The following is a 25,067-nucleotide window of genomic DNA, read 5'->3' as shown; positions in this document are numbered from 1 at the left end:
TGTAGAGGTCACCCATAGTATATATATTTATCCTAAGTGAGCTAGAAACAGAGTGTGATATACAATAAAATAAAAAAGGCATATAATGAGTAATACCTGTGTAGAATGAGGTCCAAGGTAATACTGGCTTAAATACAAAACATTAAATAACAATAAACCTGCAATCATCAAAAGAGAGATGTCAATCTAAAACAAACCTATGATTTTCAGATAAAGGATACAGTTAGTTCATTACAGAGTCATAAGGCCCACATAAAAAATTATGTGGGAGGGCACATCATTCAAATAAGTGATAACCAGATATAAGGTTATTGTTAAAAGTATATGTAAAGACCTACACAAGGTCAAAAATCCAGGATGTGATAGTACTTAGGGTATTAGGATATGCAGTAGGTTTCAATGTTAAGTCCACAACTTAGTGAGGGGAAGCAGAAGCTGATCTATTTGAGTTCTCTTTGGTGGATCATATCTTTTGTTTTGGATTGTTGAGTTGATCTTCTGGGTATTGGCTGCCACTCAGGAGCAGCAGAGTTAAGTTCCTTGGAGTTTTCTGATGCTTTGGTGTTTTGATCTGGAGGGTGGTACAGGCCTATTGATTGAAGCAGTTTCATACCTTGATCTGGTGAAGAGATGATATATGAGTGGTCTTCAAATTGGAAAAATATCTTCACGGGGAAGCCCTAGCAATACTTTACATTGTTTTTGAATAGGCACTGGGTAAACTGTTGAAATGAACATCTCTTGGCCAGAGTATGCGGTGACAGATCTGGGAAAATTTGGATGGTATGATAAGGATCCTTTAGACTTTTGTTCAGATAAGAGGCTCTTAGGAGTCTCTCTTTAAAAGTATAGTAGTGCAATCTTATGATGACATCTCTTGGTATATTTGAGGCTGCAATTCTTGGATGAAGGGCCCTGTGGGCTCAGTCAGTTAGAGGGTCTTGGTCTTGAAGGATCCCAAGTAGTTCTTTTAAAAGGCAGATTAAAAAGCCAGAGAGTTCTGCTGTGCCAATGTCTTCAGGTATGCCCCGGATCCTAATATTGTTACGGCGTGACCTGTCTTCGAGGTCTGCCAGTTTGTATTCTAGGTCTGATATTGTTTCTGACAGTGTTTGTATATAGGACAGAAGGTTTGCATGGTCCACATTTAGGTCTTCATGTTTCACTTCTAGGGTTTCCGTGTGTTCACCTAATGATGAATTGTCTCTTTTGAGCTCAGATACTGAATTTTTTAGGTCTTGTTTCAAGAATGTGTAGTTAGTGTCCATTTTGTCAGATAATGCTTTGATGGAGTCAAGTATAGATGAATGTGAGAAAAATGATCTATCTGTGGATTGGATCTCGGGCCTGTGGGTTCCGTTAAGTGAAGTGGAGGATTCTCTGGAGTCTTCATCCGAGCCATCTTGATTGTAGTGTATTTTACTATTAAAGTGGTCTGCTAAAGTTCTTTTGGGATTTCCCCCCTGATTTTGTTTTTTCTTTGTTGATTGAGCCAAATTGGAAAAGAGACAATTTTTACCTTTCTAGAGGATATAACTTCCTTGGAGAAGAAAGGAGTTGGGGGAATTGTGTCTGGCACCCCTGACCTAGAGGAGTTAGCACTGTATAGTTGGTTAGTTAAACCCTGGAAGAAGCTATACGGATATACAAAGTGGAGAGTAGTATTTCTCTGTGCTTACAAGAGGTGGTTGCTTTTTTTCCTGTTTGTGCGTCTCTCTTTGGGAGGTGCCACCTATTGACGATGCAGGTGAAGGGTAATGGGGTATGACCCACAGGCAATGAGGGCCGATGGGAAAGGGAGGAGACAGGCCTGCTAGTGCAGGTGGGTAGGCTATAGAGCTGCATGTATTGCTGGCTAATAAAGGAGTGTTTATCCTATGTTCTTCCCAGAGGACCGGTGTGACACAGAAAGTATTTGTTGTGAGTGGTAGGATTACAGTCACTGTGTAGCAGCGGATCAAATAAAAGTTTAATAACGTATGTGCAGGGAGTTAGCAAAAACATTAAAGTCCTTTAAATTGGATTTGTGTATGGTCCTATAGAAATTAGTATAAGACTAGGCCTAAGACACAGGTGAATAGTAGAGAGAGGCTTTTTGTAGGCCTGACTGGCACAGGTCTTTTAATGTATATAAGTTGAGGCATATGAGGTCTTGGATAAGACAAAAATCTTTACCTCTTGTCCTTTAATGTGCAGATGGAAAGGATGTCCTTTAGTCAGGATCCTCAGACGAATGCCCAAGATTGTGTCTTTAGTTGGGGATTAAGGAGGGTGATATACTCCCACTCCATGTGGGTAAGAATGCCTTAAATGCGCCTGATGAGTTTCCACAGCGCTGTGCTACACTATGAGCTGAGAGGAGAAGGGAGTGAAACAACTCTGGTTGTCAGGTGTAGATAGCCCCAGCCCCTCTTAGCCTGCAGGGAACAGCGTGACAGGCCATGTGAAGATTTCTGGGAGTAGTCGCAGGTCCAGAGTACCGTAGATGTTTGCGGCCTAGATCACGTGACCTCCAGTGCAGATCTTGCAGTGGTGTGAACGGGTAAGTGCCAAAGGGATAAACTGGCTCTGTAGTGATGTCAGCCACTCCGAAGGCAAGATATACTAATCTAGGCACAAGATCTCACATGCAACCGGGCAAAATTAGTCGTCGCCTTTTGGGCAATTCGGCCATCTGGTTAGTAGGTGATAGAACTGAGCAGGCAGCTGGAAAGTTCTCAGTTTCTCATCCCCTGATGTAGTCAAGTATGTATCAGCTCGTGTCCAGGTAGAATAAGGGTTGTAGGTGTCAGAGAAATTGGATTTATCGACTTGAGATTACGGGACTTTTGTGGCAAGCTCTGACCCCTTTTTGTTTTTTTTGTTTTTTAATAGTTTTGCTATGTTGAATTAGTTTGGAAAGAGGTGGAAACATGCACACATTGTCAAAATGGATTAAGTCAGCCCTCTGAAAAATCAGAATTTTGGGTAATTTAAATGTATGTAAGATGTGCATGGCTAGATATATTATACCTACTCTTTTTCAGCATACATTGCAAAATGATGCATATTAACAAAAATAATCTCTTTTGATTTTTAATAGTTCATTTTAATTGAAGTATACAATTGCTGTTTTGGGAAGGTGACTTGATGCTAAATGTTGGACTATAAAATGTGTGTTTGAAATATTTAGTAATTAATTACTCCAATGCTGATATTTACTATGTACACATAAGGTAGTGTTTCATATATAACTATATTTCTGAAAAAATACTGCTGAAAAAAACAAGGTATAATTTATGTGGGTATATAAACAACTAAAAACACCTCTATCATAGGGCTCAGCATCGAAAGGGTTAAAGGGCAATTATAGTTAAACAATGACATGTTCTAATTTGTTAGAGCATGTAACTTTAAAAATAATAACCCTGTAATGCTATGCATTTAATAACATAAAAGAGTTAAAAACAAAGAGCCCATTACAAGTGCCGCACTATACCCAATAAAGCAATATTGCGACTGAGCTAACTTGCATATTATAATTTCAAAGTAAATGGTTGAGCTCGAACGTAAGGTGTAAGAGTAAAAAAAAAAATGCTGCAGCAAGCATAACATAAATACATTAAAATAAAATATTATATGTTTATTTATATTTATATATATATATATATATATATATATATATATATATATATATATATATAGAGAGAGAGAGAGAGAGAGAGAGAGAGATAGATATTCAGTTTGTAAGTGCATGCACTCTCACCATCACGGTTCAGCTGCCAGGGTGCTATAAAAAATATCCATAGATTCCATAATAAATAAGCACTCACTGGACTTTGGCCATCTGTGTAAACAAAAAATATTTATTGTGACGTCCCGAAACGTCACAATAAATATTTTTTGTTTACACAGATGGCCAAAGTCCAGTGAGTGCTTATTTATTATGGAATATATATATATATATATATATATATATATATATATATATATATATATATATTAAATGTGTGTGTGTCTAAAATGTGAATGTGTGTATATATGTGTATATACATGTGTATTTATGTGTTTTATGTGTATATATGTATATACATGCATATACAGTGCTCAGCATAAATGAGTACACCCCAACACATTTGTCAGAAAACCTTTACTTACCTTTCAGAAACAACATATTCTATGGGACACTACACTACAAAATACTCCCATAAATGTGGGCCATTGATTGCAACTAAATTTGTTAATTTTCACCCACAACAAAGTATTATTCCTAACAAATTCATTCAAGACCATGTTTCAAAAATGAATACACTCCAATGAAAGTCATAGGAGCAAAGCTAAATGTCTGACAACAAATTCCTAATTAAATTCAACTACAGGTGAGTCTAATTATTCATTGAACAGGTGTCCAGCAGACAGTTAATAATAAAAGGGCATAACTTACCAAAGAAAATCCCTTCCCATGTCATGTTGTCAGCAATAGCAACACATGGAAGAGAAATGTCACAAGGCCTGAGAAAGAAAATAATTTATTTACACAAGAAAGGTGAAGACTACAAGAAGATCAGCAAAGCTTTACTTATCAGTCAGAATACTATAGCAAAAGTGATACAAAAATGTAACAAAGATAGAACTGCAACCATCTCACAGAGACGTCCAGGCCATCCACAGAAGTCAACACCTCGACAGGAGTGTCTACTGATGAGAAGGGTTGAAGAAAATTGCCATGCAAGTTCATGCAAGTTCACTGCAGTTAGCTAAAGAAATAGAAAGCCAAACTGGGGTGATTGTTTCCTGTGACACAATATGGCGTACGCTGCAGAGGAATGGCATGCATGGGTGTCGTCCACGAAGAAAGCCTCTCATAAAGCCCATGCACAAAAAATCCTGCCTAGAATTTGCCAGGACACATGCTGAAAAAGAAGAAGACTACTGGGACTCTGTACACTGGAGTGATGAGACCAAGATAAATGTTTTTAGAACTGATGGCTTCAAAACTGTATGGTGTCGCAAAGGTAAGGAGTACAATGAAAAATGCATGGTGCCCACAGTGAAACATGGTGGTGGCAGTGTCCTTCTGTGGGGCTGCATGAGTGCTGCTGGTGTTGGGGAGCTGCATTTCATTGATGGTATCATAAATTCACAGATGATCTGCTCTATATTGAAAGAGAAGATGCTACCATCACTCCGTGCCCTTGGTCGTTGTGCAGTTTTCCAAAATGACAATGATCCAAAAACACATCTAAGGCCACTGTTGAAGAAGAACAGGGTGAAAATGATGCAGTGTTCAAGTATGTCTCCTGAACTGAACCCAATCGAACACCTATGGTGAATTCTGAAGAGACAAGCATCACTCTCCATCCAGCATCCAGGCTCTAAAAGAGGTCGTTCTTGAAGAATGAAAAAGAAAGATGTTGCAATATGTTGCCAACTTGTTCATTCCATGCATAGAAGACTTGGTGCTGTCCTTACAAATCAGGGAGGTCATACAAAATACTAGATGTAGTAGTTTTTGTTGTGGGGTGTATTCATTTGTGCATCATCTACTTTGAGTCAACCTTAAGATTTTGTAATCTAAGTTAAATTATTAACCTTACTTTCATGTAATGAGCTAAACAAATGTTCTATAAATTGTATAAATTGTCAAAATTCTGTAAATTGTTCTTTTGTTCATTGAGATATTGATTAAAATCGTACTTTTCAAAAGGGGTGTACTCATTTATGCTGAGCACTGTATATACACATACAGTATAAACACATACAGTATATACACATGTGTATAGATATATAAATATATCAGTGGAAGAACTACCAGGGTCTCAAAAATTGCAGGTGCAACAGGGACTCTAGGTACGCCACTCAGAGAGACCCAGGTTGGCTGCAGATGTGTTACGGCACTGCAGTTCTGCAGAAGAATCTGACTGCATGTAAAAATCCTTTAAAACGAATCTACATTAAGGGCACTCCATGCCCCTGCTGGACCCTCCATAGAATGTATTTAGCAGGAGTGAGAAGTTTGTGCAGGGCCATTTTAACGGGCGGGCAAACTGGGCTACTGCCCAGAATGCAAGGTACATTCTCAGCTTGTTCTGGGAAGCTGGGCTGTTACAAAATTCTACAATTGGTTCAGAGCAGCCTACCCACTCTCATTGGCCACACAGCCCACCAATCACAGGTAGACAGATCCCCCCCCCCACACATACTTTCCCTAAGAAAGTTTTGGATGACTTTAAAAAGTAACCAGAGGGAGCATCACTTGTTGTACCGGAAAGTACACATACTTCTGACAGCTAAGATAACTAGGTTGTGACAAAGCTTTCACACAGGCCTGTGCTGGCTGCTGGTTGCCTCTCTGGCCATGGTTCTGCTGGAAGCCAATGCTGCTGATGTGAGTGGAACCAGGAGCCTGGTGTGGGGGCAGGCTGTATGCTGAGATTGTGCTGCCCGTCATACTTCTAAATCCAAGCAGGGACACAACCTCACCCATTCCCCAGTTAAGTGATCACACCAAAGTTTTGAGGTCAGTAAAGCTTCTCCACAACCTTCACTGGTCACCTGGCCCTGAGGTGCAGGCCCCCTGAACTTTCCTGCACCCTTACCTTTCTTGAAGCACAATGGGTGAACTCCCCCACAACTGGAACACTCATATTTCTACTTACAGAAGGATCCAAACCAACAATATTCATTGTTGAATTGGATGCTGTAAAGCATTACACCGGGTGCGCCAGCTACTGATGGGAGACATCTGGCTCCTCCCTCTGCTGTTCGCTGTAACCAGTTCCACATTCCTGGATTCCTCGGCTGCCAGTGCTGAGACCTGTGCCAACTTATTTTTAATTGCCATAAAATAAATAAGGGTTAATAATGGGGATAACTGTAAGAGTACGTGTTCCAGATGGGTCACAAGAAATGCAGGGGTCTTGTGCGAAAATCAATCATATTAAATTTATATTATTGTTTTCCATTAATAACAATATGTATCTGTGTTTGTGTGTATGTATATTTAATTGTGCTTTCTCAAATTTTCTCAAATTTTCAAAAGGAATACAAAATCCAGAACTAAAGCCAGGAGCAGCAACTCTGCATCACCAGCCTTACCCCTCAAGTTAGCGTATCATTTTAACCAAGTAAGCATCTTTATAACCTTAGATGGTGTCCTGGCCCTGAGGAGCAGGCTCCCTGACCTTTCCTGCACGCTTACATGTCTTTAACCAGTTGGACAATGGGTGAACTCCCCCACAACCGGAACACTCATGTCTGTAGGATCAATCTTGTTTTCTTTAAAAACCAAACTCCAAGTAAATTTACTCAAGTGACATAGAGCTATTAACGTGCTCTAATGTTTGACAGCAATGTTAAGTAAAAGGGTGAAAATAGTTTATTAAAATTAAAGTTAAAATATCACAATGGTATAGTACATGGGTACTATTATAGCAACATAGGTAACACTAAAAACACATTTACTCCACCCTTCTATGTAACTGAAGATGGTATAATTACCCTCCAATTGTCCAAAATCCCTATAAGTACCTTTTAGTGATGACGAATGTTCCGACGTGTGTTTCATCTTTAGAAAGTCTTTATTAAGGATAAAATCTCCCCCTCATCTTCAGATGTTTATACTCTACCTCTGGTTTGCGATTGGTTCAAATTTCTTCCACAATTATGGCGTCTATCCCACACTGTATACACACTGGTAATAGCCAATAACACTCCCGGTAATGTGATCTCCTATGTCATCTCTGGTTATGTGTTCTCCATTAACTATTAATGTATGTGTGATATGCATGTAAGTGTGAGTATGGGTGTGTGTAAAATATATTTGGAAAAAAAAATACATAAATACTGTAAAATATTATTTTTCTGGAACATTAGATTACCTGACCCTCTTTGACCATGTCAAACTACACAGATAAAGCTTATGTACATAACACGTTTATACAATGTGCACGCTTTTATTTTGATGGTGTAGTCTTTGTCATTAGGTGGCTGCCATTCTATGAAGGTCTTCAAAGGGGAGGTCCTATTTATCTCAATTGTAATGCAAACAGAAACTCCCCTTTTCTTTTTCAACAGTGTCTACTTCACAAGACAACATAGATACCTAGAGGGGTAATATGTGTATTCATTTTTAATCTTGTACATGTCTGCAGTGAGTGTGTTCTCAATGCAATTCTTATTTATTTATTTATTTTTATATATATCTAAGTGTAAATTAATTGCATTTTCCATTGGAAACTATGGGCTTGATTATAGTCCGGTGCTTGTTGTTGTCAGATAAAGAGTTCTTGAACATTTGTTGATATTGTCAATGTGTTATTACAGTAACGACATTCCAAAAAATATTTTACCATTAATTTCCATAAATCTCATAATTCTTACCTCCCAAAAGCAACAGGAAAAAATATCTGCATCATCATAATGCAAAAGTCAAAACAAAATTTAGATTTTGTGTATTTAGCAAATACATCACAGAATGAAGGGCCTATATGCTGATTTATCCCTTTATGTGGTGTGTAGTGATTCTAATAGGTAACACATGTGAATTTAACATGTTGTAAACCATAGAGATATGTTTGAACAGGGGGTTTATCAGTATAATTGGCATTATTGGTTATAGACTTCCATGATATTTATTTGTGTATATTAAAGGGTTACTTTCTGTTATAATTTTTAAGCTAAACAACTAACATATTAAAGTTAATAAACATTAATTTAAACCTACTGACCTATATTTTCTCCAAAACGAAGTTTCATAACGTTCTAAAAGTTATATCTTTTATTCGCCGATGATGTCACGTTATCCTGCCCACTATTTTCAGCACTGAGTGTTCAAAATACTTAAACCAATAACTTTGTGTTTAAAGCGCCATTTTGAAACCTAGGTATTGTAAACGGATTGGTACAGAGCAAAGGATACCCACGGAGTGGGTTTGGAAAACAATTAAATTTGCAGACAAGATTTCTTATATACGGTAGAGATATGTTAATTAAATGCTATTGATAAAAAGCGTATTTGGGGTAGTTAGTTAGTAACAGGCATAGCAAATATTTACTTACAGTTGCCCTTTAATTATTATTAATCGGCTAGATTACGAATTTTGCGATAAGGTGAAAAAGCAGCGTTACCAGGTCCTAATGCTGCTTTTTTACGCCCGCTGGTATTACGAGTCTTGCAGGTTTAGGGGCACCACACACTTTTTTGGCCTTAACGCAAACCAACTTACGTATATTTCGTAAAGGCTTTTTTCAATGGGACTTGCATAGCGCCGGTATTACAAGTTTGTCCTGGGAGGCCAAAAAGTGAGCGGTACACCCTGAACCGCCAAGATTCCTAACGCTTTTTAATGTCAGTAGTTATGAGTTTTACACTACAAAGCTGTAGCATAAAACTCATAACTAAAGTGCTAAAAAGTACACTAACACCCATAAACTACCTATTAACCCCTAAACCGAGGCCCTCCCGCATCGCAAACACTAAAATAAAATTATTAACCCCTAATCTGCCGCTCCGGACATCGCTGCCACTAGAATAAACATATTAACCCCTGAACCGCCGCACTCTTGCCTCACAAACACTAGTTAAATATTATTAACCCCTAATCTGCCGCCCCTAACATCACCGCAACCTACATTATACTTATTAACCCCTAATCTGCTGCTCCGGACATTGCCGCCACTTACATTATACCTATTAACCCCTAATCTGCTTCCCCCAACATTGCCGCCACCTACCTACATTTATTAACCCCTAATCTGCCGTCCCCAATGTCGGCACCACTATTCTAAATTTATTAACCCTAACACCCCCTCACTTAAATATAATTAAAATAAATCTAAATAAAATTCCTATCATTACCTAAACTATTCCTATTTAAAACTAAATATTTACCTATAAAATAAACCCTAAGCTAGCTACAATATAACTAATAGTTACATTGTAGCTAGTTTAGGGTTTATTTTGATTTTTATTTTACAGGCAAGTTTGTATTTATTTTAACTAGGTAGAATAGTTACTAAATAGTTATTAACTATTTACTAACTACCTAGCTACAATAAATACAATATAAATAAAAAAGCCCCCCCCAAAAAAATAAAAAACCCTAGCCTAAACTAAACTATCAATAGCCCTTAAAAGGGCATTTTGTGGGGCATTGCCCCAAAGAAATCAGCTCTTTTACCTGAAAAAGAAATACAAACAACCCCCCAACAGTAAAACCCACCACCCACACAACCAACCCCCCAAATAAAAGCCTAACTAAAAAAACCTAAGCTCCCCATGTCCCTGAAAAGGGCATTTGGATGGACATTGCCCTTAAAAGGGCATTTAGCTCTATTGCTGCCCAAAGCCCTTACCTAAAAATAAAACCCACCCAATACACTCTTAAAAAATCCTAACACTAACCCTTGAAGATCCACTTACCGGGAGAAGTCTTCATCCAAGCGGCAAGATGTCCTCAACGAAGCCGGCAGAAGTGGTCCTCCAGATGGGCAGAAATGTTCACCCAGGCGGCATCTTCTATATTCATCCTTCCGACGCGTAGCGGCTCCATCTTCAAGGCATCCGGCGCGGAGCATCCTCTTCAATCGACGTCTTGTTGCTGAATGAAAGAGCTTGCATTATATTGGCTGATTGGATCAGCCAATAGGATTGAAGTTCAATCCTATTGACTGATTGCATCAGCCAATATGATTTTTTCAACCTTAATTCCGATTGGCTGATAGAATTCTATCAGCCAATCGGAATCTAAGGGACACCATCTTGGATGATGTCATTTAAAGGTACCTTCATTCAGCAAGAAGACGTTGATTGAAGAGGATGCTCCTTCGGAAGGATGAAGATAGAAGATGACGTCTGGGTGAAGACTACTGCCCATCTGGAGGACCACTTCTGCCAGCTTTGTTGAGGACATCTTGCCGTTTGGATAAAGACTTCTCCCGGTAAGTGGATATTCGGGGGTTAGTATTAGGATTTTTTAAGGGTGTATTGGGTGGGTTTTATTTTTAGGTTAGGGCTTTGGGCAGCAATAGAGCTAAATGCCCTTTTAAGGGCAATGCCCATCCAAATGCCCTTTTCAGGGCAATGGGGAGCTTAGGTTTTTTTAATTAGGCTTTTATTTGGGGGGTTGGTTGTGTGGGTGGTGGGTTTTACCTTTGGGGGGTTGTTTGTATTTTTTTTCAGGTAAAATAGCTGATTTCTTTGGGGCAATGTCCCGCAAAAGGCCCTTTTAAGGGCTATTGATAGTTTAGTTTAGGCTAGGGTTTTTTTATTTTGGGGGGGCTTTTTTATTTTGATAGGGCTCTTAGATTAGGTGTAATTAGTTTAAAGATCTTGTAATTTGTTGCTGAATGAATGAGCTCGCATTCTATTGGCTGATTGGATCAGCCAATTGGATTGAAGTTCAATCCTATTGACTGATTGCATCAGCCAATATGATTTTTTAAACCTTAATTCCGATTGGCTGATAGAATTCTATCAGCCAATCGGAATCTAAGGGACACCATCTTGGATGATGTCATTTAAAGGTACCTTCATTCAGCAAGAAGACGTCGATTGAAGAGGATGCTCCGCGCAGGATGTCTTGAAGATGGAGCCGCTCCACGTCGGAAGGATGAAGATAGAAGATGACGTCTGGGTGAATACTACTGCCCATCTTGAGGACCACTTCTGCCGGCTTCGTTGAGGACATCTTGCCGCTTGGATAAAGACTTCTCCCGGTAAGTGGATCTTCAGGGGTTAGTGTTAGGATTTTTTAAGGGTGTATTGGGTGGGTTTTATTTTTAGGTTAGGGCTTTGGGCAGCAATAGAGCTAAATGCCCTTTTAAGGGCAATGCCCATCCAAATGCCCTTTTCAGGGCAATGGGGAGCTTAGGTTTTTTTAATTAGGCTTTTATTTGGTGGGTTGGTTGTGTGGGTTGTGGGATTTACCTTTGAGGGGTTGTTTGTATTTTTTTTTTCAGGTAAAAGAGCTGATTTCTTTGGGGCAATGCCCCGCAAAAGGCCCTTTTAATAGTTTAGTTTAGGCTAGGGTTTTTTTTATTTTGGGGGGCCTTTTTTATTTTGATAGGGCTCTTAGATTAGGTGTAATTAGTTTAAAGATCTTGTAATTTGTTTTTTATTTTCTGTAATTTAGTTTTTTTTGTAATTTAGCTAATTGTATTGAATTTATTTCATTGTATTTCATTTATTTATTGTAGTGTAGTGTTAGGTGTTAGTGTAACTTAGGTTAGGTTTTATTTTACAGGTAAATTTGTATTTATTTTAGCTAGGTAGTTATTAAATAGTTAATAACTATTTAGTAATTATTCTAGTTAAAATAAATACAAATTTACCTGTAAAATAAAAATAAACCCTAAGATAGCTACAATGTAAATTTTAGTTATATTGTAGCTAGCTTAGGGTTTATGTTATAGGTAAGTATTTTGTTTTAAATAGGAATAATTTAGGTAATGATAGGAATTTTATTTAGATTTATTTTAATTATATTTAAGTGAGGGGGTGTTAAGGTTAGACTTAGGTTTAGGGATTAATAAATTTAGAATGGTGGCGGCGACGTTAGGGACGGCAGATTAGGGGTTAATAAATGTAGGTAGGTGGCAGCGATGTTAGGGGCAGCAGATTAGGGGTTAATAAATATAATGTAGGTGTCGGTGATGTTGGGGGCAGCAGATTAGGGGTTAATAAGTATAATGTAGGTGGCGGCGATGTCCGGAGCGGCAGATTAGGGGTTAATAAGTATAATGTAAGTGTCGGCGATGTAGGGGGCGGCAGATTAGGGGTTAATAAGTGTAAGATTAGGATTGTTTAGACTCGGGGTTCATGTTAGAGTGTTAGGTGTAAACATAAAATGTGTTTCCCCATAGGAATCAATGGGACTGCGTTACAGAGTTTTACGCTGCTTTTTTTCAGGTGTTAGACTTTTTCTCAGCCGGCTCTCCCCATTGATGTCTATGGGGAAATCGTGCACGAGCACATACAACCAGCTCACCGCTGACTTAAGCAGCGTTGGTATTGGAGTGCAGTGTGGAGCTCAATTTTGCTCTACGCTCACTTCTTGCCTGTTAACGCCGGGTTGCTAAAAATAGTAATACCAGGGCTGCAGGTAAGTGAGCAGTGAGAATAAACTGCAATTTAGCACCGCACCCCTGTTACCTCAAAACTCGTAATCTAGCCGATTGTTTAATCTCATCCAATATGGCATGGGTAAAGTCAGCGTGTGTTGAACAAAAGCAAAACATTATTTAATTCTAGAACTTTTTAGGGTACTCATTAATCATTTGAAAAGTGCTGTCTGGGGGTACATCAACTCGTGTTAGCTTTGGATTTGATAAGTAAAAAATGGCCCCATAATAGTGTTTGTTTCAAGAGTTTGGATTGTGATCAGTAAAACATTTGTAGCACATGATAAAGGAACATTAAACCCCCCCAAAAATCTTTCATGATTCAGATAATCACAATACAATTTAAAAAAAAAAAACATTCAAATGTACTTCTATTATCTAATTTGCATCATTCTTTAGTTATCCTTTGTTGAATAAATAGAAATGCACATTGGTGAGCCAATCACACAAGGCATCTACAGTATGTGCAGCCACTAATCAGCAGCTACTGAGCCTATCTAGATATGCTTTTCAGCAAAGAATATCAAGAGAATCAAACAAATTTGATAATAGAAGTAAATTAGAAAGTTGTTTAAAATTGCATGTTCTATCTGGATCAAGAAAACAAAAATATGGGTTTAATGTCCATAGTATAGAGCCATTTTTTCACCAAACCAATGATGCAAAATGGGCTGCTGATAATAATGTAAATGGCTAAATGTGATTGAGTCAATACTGAAAAAAAGGTTCATCTGCAGCCATAAACATGCACATAATTATCAAACAGTTTGTAATTAACCCCCCTATTTCTGTAGCTTACTAGGAGGTAAATTATGAGTTGAACACTATTTATTGCTCCTGCTCATGCATTAACTCCGCTATTACAAGTTAAAAGTAAAAACCTGATGCACTCAAAAAGCCAAAGTCTGAATATCATGACGTGTTAATGTATTCCCCCATACACTTTAATGCAAGCTATAAATATATACAGTTATATAGGAATATCTATTTATAAATACATAGAACATATTCCCCTATGTGAAGAACATTGGAATGTGAAATATTTACATTAAAGGGATACTAAACCCAAATTGTTTCATGATTCAGATAGAGCATTTTAAGCAACTTTATAATTTACTCCTATTATCAATTTTTCATCGTTCTCTTGATAACTTTATCTGAAAAAGCAGAAATGTAAGGTTAGGAGCCGGCCCATTTTTGGTTCAGCTCCTGGGTAGCACTTGCTTGATGGTGGCTACATCGAGCTATGATTTAAAGGCCTAGTTGCTTTTTTGTGCTTTCATTTTTGTGTTATAAAACCCGTTTTCTAATGGGGATATGGTCTTGGAATGAGATTTGTATTTCCTAATTCTGCTTTAAAATTTGACTTTAGTGTTATTTTAAAAGTCTAACTTTGACTCTTCTAAGCAATATTTATAGAAAGCCGATAAAAATTGTCACTTTTAAATTACAAATTCACCTTTGCCCACAGATTGATCTTTCATGTAACAACTGCATGCAACGTAGCTGGCCTGACAGCAATGCTAAAGGCTCTGAAGAAATCACCCATAATTACAAAACTATATAAACAATTCATTTGAGATCTATATGTCTGCTACACAAGTAGAAGAAAATACCAGTGGCAATACAAGGGACACATTATGATGTATGTCAATGCACAAATATAAAACTAAAACATCATTTTCATAAAGTTTTACATGAAATATAAAATACATTCAGTGAATTTATTTTGGATTTGATGTTGTATAGTATTGTTTGTTTGCTTTAGATTATACATATATATATATATATATATATATATATATATATATATATATATATATATACATTATATATATATATATACATTATATATACATTATATATACATTATATATAGATATATACATATATACATTATATATAGATATATACATATATACATTATATATAGATATATACATATATACATTATATATAGATATATACATATATACATTATATATATATATATATATATATATATATACGTATATATATTCAAGGTTATCTCAAATCTAATTTTCGTAAAACTACCCTGCTGATCTAAAAACGAAATATATACATAAGCTTCTGAAATATTTTTAACATTAGAATCATACTGAGCCATTCCAGATAAATTAGAAAGGAATATACTATTTTGAACCATTATGCCAGCAATGCAAAAAAACAATATCTTTCAAAAGCAAATCAAGCATTTTTTCAATTACCAGGAAAAGCATTAAAGGTATAGGAAACCCAATTTTTTTATGTCATGATTTAAAAAAATCATGCAATTTTAAACAACTTTCTAATTTACTTCTATTATCTAATTTGTTTTATTCTCTTGATATTCTTTACTGAAAAGCATATCTAGATAGGCTCAGTAGCTGTTGATTGGTTGCTGCACATAGAAGCCTTGTGTGATTGGCTCACCCATGTGCATTGCTATTTCTTCAACAAAGGATATCTAAAAAATAAAGCAAAATAAATAATAAATACATTGGAATGTTGTTTAAATGTGTACACTCTATCTGAATCATGAAAGAAAAACTTTGGGTTTAGTGTCCCTTTAATGAGAGCAGTTTGTCAATTATTAACTTTATATCAGCAATGCCCTTGTAATTTTTGTATTGCTGAACCCTTTTTTATTTCAAGACCATCTTAAGAAAAATACTTAATTTTATCCAGATGGATTTTTTTTTTTAATAAAACTATTTTAACCATGGTAAAACACTCAGGGCTAGAATACAAGTAGAGCACAATTTTATCTTTTGTGCAGCCTCACTCAAAGAATAACACAAATCTGGTGGATGGTTTAATATATATATATATATATATATATATATATATATATATATATATATATATATATATATATATATATATATATATATATATATATATATATATATATACAGGGAGTGCAGAATTATTAGGCAAGTTGTATTTTTGAGGATTAATTTTATTATTGAACAACAACCATGTTCTCAATGAACCCAAAAAACTCATTAATATCAAAGCTGAATAGTTTTGGAAGTAGTTTTTAGTTTGTTTTTAGTTATAGCTATTTTAGGGGGATATCTGTGTGTGCAGGTGACTATTACTGTGCATAATTATTAGGCAACTTAACAAAAAACAAATATATACCCATTTCAATTATTTATTTTTACCAGTGAAACCAATATAATATCTCAACATTCACAAATATACATTTCTGACATTCAAAAACAAAACAAAAACAAATCAGTGACCAATATAGCAACCTTTCTTTGCAAGGACACTCAAAAGCCTGCCATCCATGGATTCTGTCAGTGTTTTGATCTGTTCACCATCAACATTGCGTGCAGCAGCAACCACAGCCTCCCAGACACTGTTCAGAGAGGTGTACTGTTTTCCCTCCTTGTAAATCTCACATTTGATGATGGACCACAGGTTCTCAATGGGGTTCAGATCAGGTGAACAAGGAGGCATGTCATTAGATTTTCTTCTTTTATACCCTTTCTTGCCAGCCACGCTGTGGAGTACTTGGACGCGTGTGATGGAGCATTGTTCTGCTTGAAAATCATGTTTTTCTTGAAGGATGCAGACTTCTTCCTGTACCACTGCTTGAAAAAGGTGTCTTCCAGAAACTGGCAATAGGACTGGGAGTTGAGCTTGACTCCATACTCATCACGAAAAGGCCCCACAAGCTCATCTTTGATGATACCAGCCCAAACCAGTACTCCACCTCCACCTTGCTGGCGTCTGAGTCGGACTGGAGCTCTCTGCCCTTTACCAATCCAGCCACGGGCCCATCCATCTGGCCCATCAAGACTCACTCTCATTTCATCAGTCCATAAAACCTTAGAAAAATCAGTCTTGAGATATTTCTTGGCCCAGTCTTGACGTTTCAGCTTGTGTGTCTTGTTCAGTGGTGGTCGTCTTTCAGCCTTTCTTACCTTGGCCATGTCTCTGAGTATTGCACACCTTGTGCTTTTGGGCACTCCAGTGATGTTGCAGCTCTGAAATATGGCCAAACTGGTGGCAAGTGGCATCTTGGCAGCTGAACGCTTGACTTTTCTCAGTTCATGGGCAGTTATTTTGCGCCTTGGTTTTTCCATACGCTTCTTGCGACCCTGTTGACTATTTTGAATGAAATGCTTGATTGTTCGATGATCACGCTTCAGAAGCTTTGCAATTTTAAGAGTGCTGCATCCCTCTGCAAGATATCTCACTATTTTTGACTTTTCTGAGCCTGTCAAGTCCTTCTTTTGACCCATTTTGCCAAAGGAAAGGAAGTTGCCTAATAATTATGCACACCTGATATAGGGTGTTGATGTCATTAGACCACACCCCTTCTCATTACAGAGATGCACATCACCTAATATGCTTATTTGGTAGTAGGCTTTCGAGCCTATACAGCTTGGAGTAAGACAACATGCACAAAAAGGATGATGTGGTCAAAATACTCATTTGCCTAATAATTCTGCACTCCCTGTATATATATTTTTTAAAATAATTTTTTATTAAGGTTTTGTGTAAGAAGAAATAAAACATACAATAAATGTCATAGCATAAATATAATAAAGAAACAAAATGATAGCTAAAGTATAAACGGCTGAAACCTCCATTTTGTGGAAATGGCTGCTTTCTTGTATGATTAATGAGCTGGCCGCTCAAAAAAATACATAAATACTGTAAAACATTATTTTTCTAGAGCATTAGATTACCTGACCCTCTTTGACCATGTTAAACTACACAGATAAAGCTTTTGTACATAACACGTTTATACAATGTGCACACTTTTAGTTTGATGGTGTAGTCTTTGTCATTATGTGGCTGCCATTCTATGAAGGTCTTCAAAGGGGAGATCTTATCTATCTCAATTGTTATGCATCCCATTATCACAAAGCATGAAGATCAGACATCAGCAAGCTAAATATGTACTGTATATACCCTTCAAACTATATGCCATCTAGGAAGGAAAACTATAATGTCACTCTTGGACCTCACATTGTTATAAAAAGAAAATACAACAGTATAGAAGGCAATCAGGATCAGGTAGAGACCACTTTTGGATCTCAGATTATGAATCAACAGTTTTTTATTTTTGTACTATAGAGCAAGCTCTTTTATCAACTATAAATGTGACAAGGAAAATGGAACGGCAGATTAATAAGAGAATACTATGTCACGTGAAATTATATATAAGAACAACAATATATATAACAATATTATATGTAATAACGGATTGCTATAGGACTTATTTTCCTATGCTCACTACGTGAGCCCATTGGAGAATATGGGGGGGGGGAGGGAGGAAGGGAGTAAAATGATCAAATATAAATGTTGTGGAGGTTGAATTACTAAAAACTAGATCCAATAAAGTAAGAGTTTTGTATCCAACAAATGTATGAATAATACATATCCTATCACATTAAGACTTTGAGACAAATCACCAACATGAAATATGCAATGTCAATAGTAGGCGTTACAGTGCTAAATAACTCCGATTGGCAGTACCTAAGTATAACATCTGTCATATTATAACAAACCAGCATGCAGACAAACAAGCAGGGTATATACTGGAACAGCATTGACTTTTATCCATAAGCAGTCTGCAATGAATCTAAGTCTAGAAATATAGCATGGCTCACAGATATTAATAATGTAATAATATACCGTCTCTTTAAGGGCCTCCAGAATATATTAAAACCAATATGTAGAACAGATAATAGGGATAGAATGCTAACATTTGGGAGCTATACAGCAAAGGGACCTATATAGAAACAGGCGATTACTTACGAATGTAGTTTAGCTAGCTTTTATGGAGCAAACAATATGATTTGTATAGTACTATAAAAAGATAAAAATGTACCGTAAAAAAGTTAAGAGCATGTTGCTACATTTAATTAAATCAAAGGCCTTAAGCCTATACAAGAGATCCCATGTGGGGGCTATATACAGGGGGAGCCTGGTACTAAATTTCAGGAACTAAACTTGCGTGTATTTAAACTAAATCTACTCAAAAAGGAGAAAGTAATTGTGATATCCCCTGGATAATATGTACCTCACTATATATATCCCCATATGTATGTATGTAGATCAGACCTCTCCTTATGGTCTTGATGCAATGAGACCTCTGTTACATGCATTCCTGCAAATGGAAAAATAAATTATGGAGACATGCCGCCCCGGCCGCTGGAGGCATGCCACTTGGTATAGGTCAAGGGTTTAAATGGGAGAGGGCAGATAGAGAGACATACTAGTAATATGTTCCTGAGTAGATAGTTTCAATCAACTGCAAAGTAAGTAGGGTAATGGAGAGGAAGATATAGTTACACAATCTAACACGCAACACTAACATTAACAGTATAAAAAAGTGTCCTTAATAATAAAGTAGGGCAATAAAGCATTACAGGAAACATCACATGGTATACTGTAGTAAGGAGACAAAGCTTGTCATCACCTCAACGTTAATTACCCCTCAATGCGCATATAGGACATTAGACTGCTTAGATAAAAATTTCTTAGCCTATCTTCTGACTTATAATTGCAATATAAATGACATTAGACTCATTATTACTTATTGCTAGGCTCCCTAACTTGATTCCAATAGCTCCAGTCAAATCAGGATGAAAAACTGAGTAAATATTGTAAATTGCTAGCTAGCAAAACAGAATTTAAAATGATACTTAACATGTTTAACTTAAAATATAATTGCAGAATAACCTATTTACAGTCCATAGCTAAGCGCATTGTCACATTAATCCACAGAGTCTCTGCGAGGGGCTTAGCATTTTAACCCACTCCATCTTTTCCAGTAGTTTGTTGTGAGCACATTACTATCAATACCTCCCATACAGCATGTCTGTCTGTTTCAGGGAACACAACTACAACTAGAGTCAGGATATATCTCCTTATCGCATCATGACTTCTGTCCCAAGCTCCCAAACTGACGGCAAGAAATGGCCCAGTGTAAAACAGCTGCTGTATCTCCAAGGCCAACCAGGATACAATCTGATCCCCACAGCACTTCGGTTCTCCAAACGAACCTGTCGACTTTACCCGTCTCTGCAGTACTCCAGCTGTCAGTGCATAACGGTCATCTCCACATATCTTGTCACAAGTACCTGCTCTGTTTTCTGTCACTTCTTCATCCGCCCTCATCAGACGTAGCCAGCGGTCCCACAAAGGAGGATAGTTCCGTTTCTCGGCCTCAGCCCTCTCTCTCTGTGGGTAGACTAAAGTGAAAGGACCGACCTTCACCTCACTGCCAAGCTCACTCGACAAATCCATAAGATCATCTGGGGTAAGTATATAGTCCGGCGGCTGCTGCTTATTGTTAGTATCGACCATAGGGCTTGCGTCCTCTGTTACCTCCGAGATCATGGCACGATCAGTGCGGACTATCTGCGATAGGGAAATCAGTTCTCGTAGGAGCGATGCCTCGAATTCTGAGAATATGATATGTATCGCTTTGACAGCAGCTTCCATTTTGAAGTTAAAATTGTTGTATGTCGGATCAGCTTACATGCACAACTCAGGTGGCCCCTTCTCATATGCTAGAGCTGGTGGCTTCGGTAGTCTAGGCAGCAAGATTAGCCTTGTGGTCTATATAGAGAGTTTAGGTCAAACTGCGGGTCTGTTGCATAACAAAGACTCCAGACTGGTAGTAGTAGAAAATATTGTATTGATGAGTCACAGATATCGTAATATTCTAAGGATTAGACCCTAAAAAAGTTATAAAAAGTCAGGAGCTCTCTAAACACACGTCTTTCCTCTTCAGCTGTTAACTCCGCCCCCCATGTGTATTCATTTTTAATCTTGTACATGTCTGCAGTGAGTGTGTTCTCAATGCAATTCTTATTTATTTTTATTTTTTATTTTATTTTTAAATATATCTAAGTGTAAATGAATATTGTTTAACTGCATTATCCATTTGGAAACTATGGGGTTGATCATAGTCCTGTGCTTGTTTTTGTCAGATAAAGAGTTCTTGAACATTTGTTGATATTGTCAATGTGTTATTACAGTAACGACATTCCAAAAAATATTTTGCCATTAATTTCCATAAATCTCATAATTCTTACCTCCCAAAAGCAAAAATATCTGCATCATCATAATTCAAAAATCAAAACAAAATGTAGATTTTGTGTATTTAGCAAATACATCACAGAATGAAGGGCCTATATGCTGATTTATACCTTTCTGTGGTGTGTAGTGATTCTAATTGCCAGGAAAAGCATTAATGAGAGCAGTTTGTCAATTATTAACTTCATATCAGCAATGCCCTTGTCATTTTTGTATTGATGAACCCTATTTTATTTCAAAACCATCTTAAAAAAATACTTATTTTTATCCAGATGGATTTTTTTTTTAATAAAACTATTTTAACCATGGTAAAACACTCAGGGCCAGAATACAAGTGATAAATACAGTAGTTTTGCATAATCAACAAATGCAGGATAAAAAGACAATACAATAGCACTTAGGGACCGATTTATGAAGGCCTGAATGCTTCTTATTCTGCGCGAACCTTCAGGCTCGCCGGAATCAGGAGTTAAGAAGCAGCGGTCTTAAGACTGCTGCTCCTTATTTCGTTTGCCACCTCTGAGGCAGCGGACAGCAATCAGCCCGATCGGATGCAATCAGGTTGATTGACACCCCCTGCTAGCGGCCGATTGGCTGCAAATGTGCAGGGGGCTGTATTGCACAAGCATTTATATATATATTGCTGTCGGCACATTTTGCACATTTTGCTAATGGAAGCAAACTGGAAAGTTGTTTAAAATTGTATGCTTGATCTGAATCATAAAAGTTTAATTTTGACTTGAGTGTTTCTTTAACACAGTTACCTGTCTAGTATCAAAGAAGAAATACAATAGCATCTGTAATATTGGTGTCTCTAAAAGCATATTTAATACTGAGGAACAGGGAATGCCAAACTGTTAGCTCATGAGTATCAAGTGACTAATACTTTGAATTGAGAAACCACTTTGGGAGTATTACATCCCATCACAAAACATATTTACTGTATCTTTGAAAAAAAATTGCACTTTTCTATTTCAGCAACATTGGTCTATAAAAACAAAACACACAAAAAAATACAACTATTAAACTTGTACAGAAGTTAAATATAATCATCAACATATCCATTTATGTCTTCAATAGTATGTTTGGATGTTTACAAACTGTTATATGTAAAAGTATCCAAGGACATTAGGCAGTAATCACCAATAATGAATCAATTAGTCTCCCTATTTTTCTTTGGAATAGATCACTTATATCTGTTTAGGCATGTGGAACTACCCTCACAAAAAAACTTGCAAAAACCTTAAAAAGCCTGTTTCTTATAGTTTTAGCACGTTAAGTGTAAGAAAAGAAGAAATATCGTTATAATGAATTCATCATAATTTGAGCAGCCATCTGTATTAGATTAAAATGGGGTTCAATGTACTTACAAAAAGTAGTAAATATTTTAAATTAAGAATTAGAATTATGAGTTTCCTCATCTTATTTTGATTATGTTAAACATGGGTGACTTTCTAAATGGCAGCTTCTTACATATAGTTAAAAAAGTTCATAATTATACATAAACTGGTGTATGATAATGTTTCAGATGTAAATTTTATATATCGTACCTTGTCTTTCTGAATAACACAATGAATCATAATTTTATTACAGCATTTAAATATTACTGATACAGGTCTACATCACGAATGGAGAGCTATTTATCGCTCCTATTCGTGCATTAACTTCACTAGAAGTAAGGTTTTTTAGACTTCGAAGGAGCGTGAAAAGTGGGGAAAAAAACTCAGACATTAAATATGAATATTTCACATTCCAATGTTCTTCACATAGCAGAATGTTATACTGTATTTATTCTTATATATATATATATATATATATATATATATATATATATATATATATATATATATATTGATATATATATATATATATATATTGGTATATGATGTAAAATATCTATCTATTGCTATATATATAGAGGAATATCTTAGAACATATCCCCCTATGTGGATATGTGGACTGGAATGTGAAATATTTACAGTAAACACACAAGCATTGTATTAAATATGAATATTGCATACATATGATTCTACATGTTTTCAGCTACTTGACTGCAAAGGGCTCCAATGCACAAACACACACACACATATATATATATATATATATATATATATATATATATATATATATATATACTGTATATATATATATATATATATATATATATATATATATATATATATATATATATATATATATATATACTAGGTGATAAACCTGCCCAAATGGCAGTCTACTTAAAAAAAAAATACAAACACCCAAGCTAATGTAACAAAAAATAAAAAAATTAAAATTACAGAAAAAAATTAACAAAGCTATCCAAAATAAAAAAATTAAACCTAAACTAAAAATAAAAATTCTCCCCAAAATAAAAACACCTCCTAATTTATTACTAAACTACCAATAGCCCTTAAAAGGGCCTTTTGTAGGGTATTGACCTAAGTTAAACAGCTCTTTTACATTTAAAAAAATACTAAGCCAGCTCTGCACCTCCACTCCACGCCGCCTTCACTCCGGATGAAGATAGAAGATGATGGAGCCACCTGGAAGAAGACCTCCGCCGGACTTCAGGAATGGTGAGTACCTATTTGGGGGTTAGACTTAGGCTTTTTTTTTTATTATTTTTAAGATTAGGGATTTAATGGGCTTGTAAAAGAGCTGAATGCCCTTTTAAGGACAGTAAAATAGCGGAATGCCCTTTTAAAGGGCAATGCCCATACAAATGCACCTTTAGGGGGCAATGGGTAGTTTAGGTTTTTTTAGTGTTAGTTTTTTTTATTTTGGGGGGTTTGGTGGGTGTGGAGGTTTTACTGTTAGGGGCGAACTTAGTATTTTTTAAATGTAAAAGAGCTGTTTAAGTTAGGGCAATGCCCTACAAAAGGTCCTTTTAAGGGATGTTGGTAGTTTAGTTTAGATTTAGGGGTGTTTTTATTTTCATAGGGATTAGCTTTATTTTTTTTTTATTTTTGATAATTTTGTTTATTTTTTGGTAATTTTAGACTTTTTTCTTTTTTGTAATTTTAGATAAATTTTTTGTAATTTAATGCTAGGTTTTATTTTTAAATTAATGTTAGGATTTTTCATTTTAATTGTAACTTAGTTTATGTAATCGGGGTTAATTTAGGGGGTGTTAGGTTCAGGGGCTTATTAATTAAATTAGTTATTTGCGTTGTGGGAGGTTGGCGGTTTAGCCGTTAATAGGTTAATTAGGTTTATTGTGATGTGGGGGTATGGTGGTTTAGGGGTTAATAGGTTAATTAGGTTTATTGCGATGTGGGGGGTTGGCGGTTTAGGGGTTAATAGGTTAATTAGGTTTATTGCGATTTAGGGGGTTGGCGGTTTAGGGGTTTGTTTGCCTACGCTGCATCCGCTTTGTTTGCCTACTCTGCATCCAGGTGGATTCTTTTGGCTGCCTCCCGCAGCCAACATTCCTTTGAGGTTAGGGATTTAATGGGCTTGTAAAAGAGCTGAATGCCCTTTTAAGGACAGTAAAATAGCTGAATGCCCTTTTAAAGGGCAATGCCCATACAAATGCCCCTTTAGGGGGCAATGGGTAGTTTAGGTTTTTTTAGTGTTAGTTTTTTTATTTTGGGGGGTTTGGTGGGTGTGGAGGTTTTACTGTTAGGGGCGGACTTAGTATTTTTTAAATGTAAAAAGGCTGTTTAAGTTAGGGCAATGCCCTACAAAAGGTCCTTTTAAGGGATATTGGTAGTTTAGTTTAGATTTAGGGGTGTTTTTATTTGGGGGGGCTTTTTTATTTTCATAGGGATTAGGTTTATTTTTTTATTTTTGATAATTTTGTTTATTTTTTTGTAATTTTAGACTTTTTTCTTTTTTGTAATTTTAGATTAATTTTTTGTAATTTAATGCTAGGTTTTATTTTTAAATTAATG

The sequence above is a fragment of the Bombina bombina genome, chromosome 4 (assembly GCF_027579735.1).
Source record: "Bombina bombina isolate aBomBom1 chromosome 4, aBomBom1.pri, whole genome shotgun sequence".
NCBI classification, from domain to species: domain Eukaryota; kingdom Metazoa; phylum Chordata; class Amphibia; order Anura; family Bombinatoridae; genus Bombina; species Bombina bombina.
The sequence above is the reverse complement of the archived record's forward strand: the minus strand, read 5'-3'. Positions refer to the sequence as shown.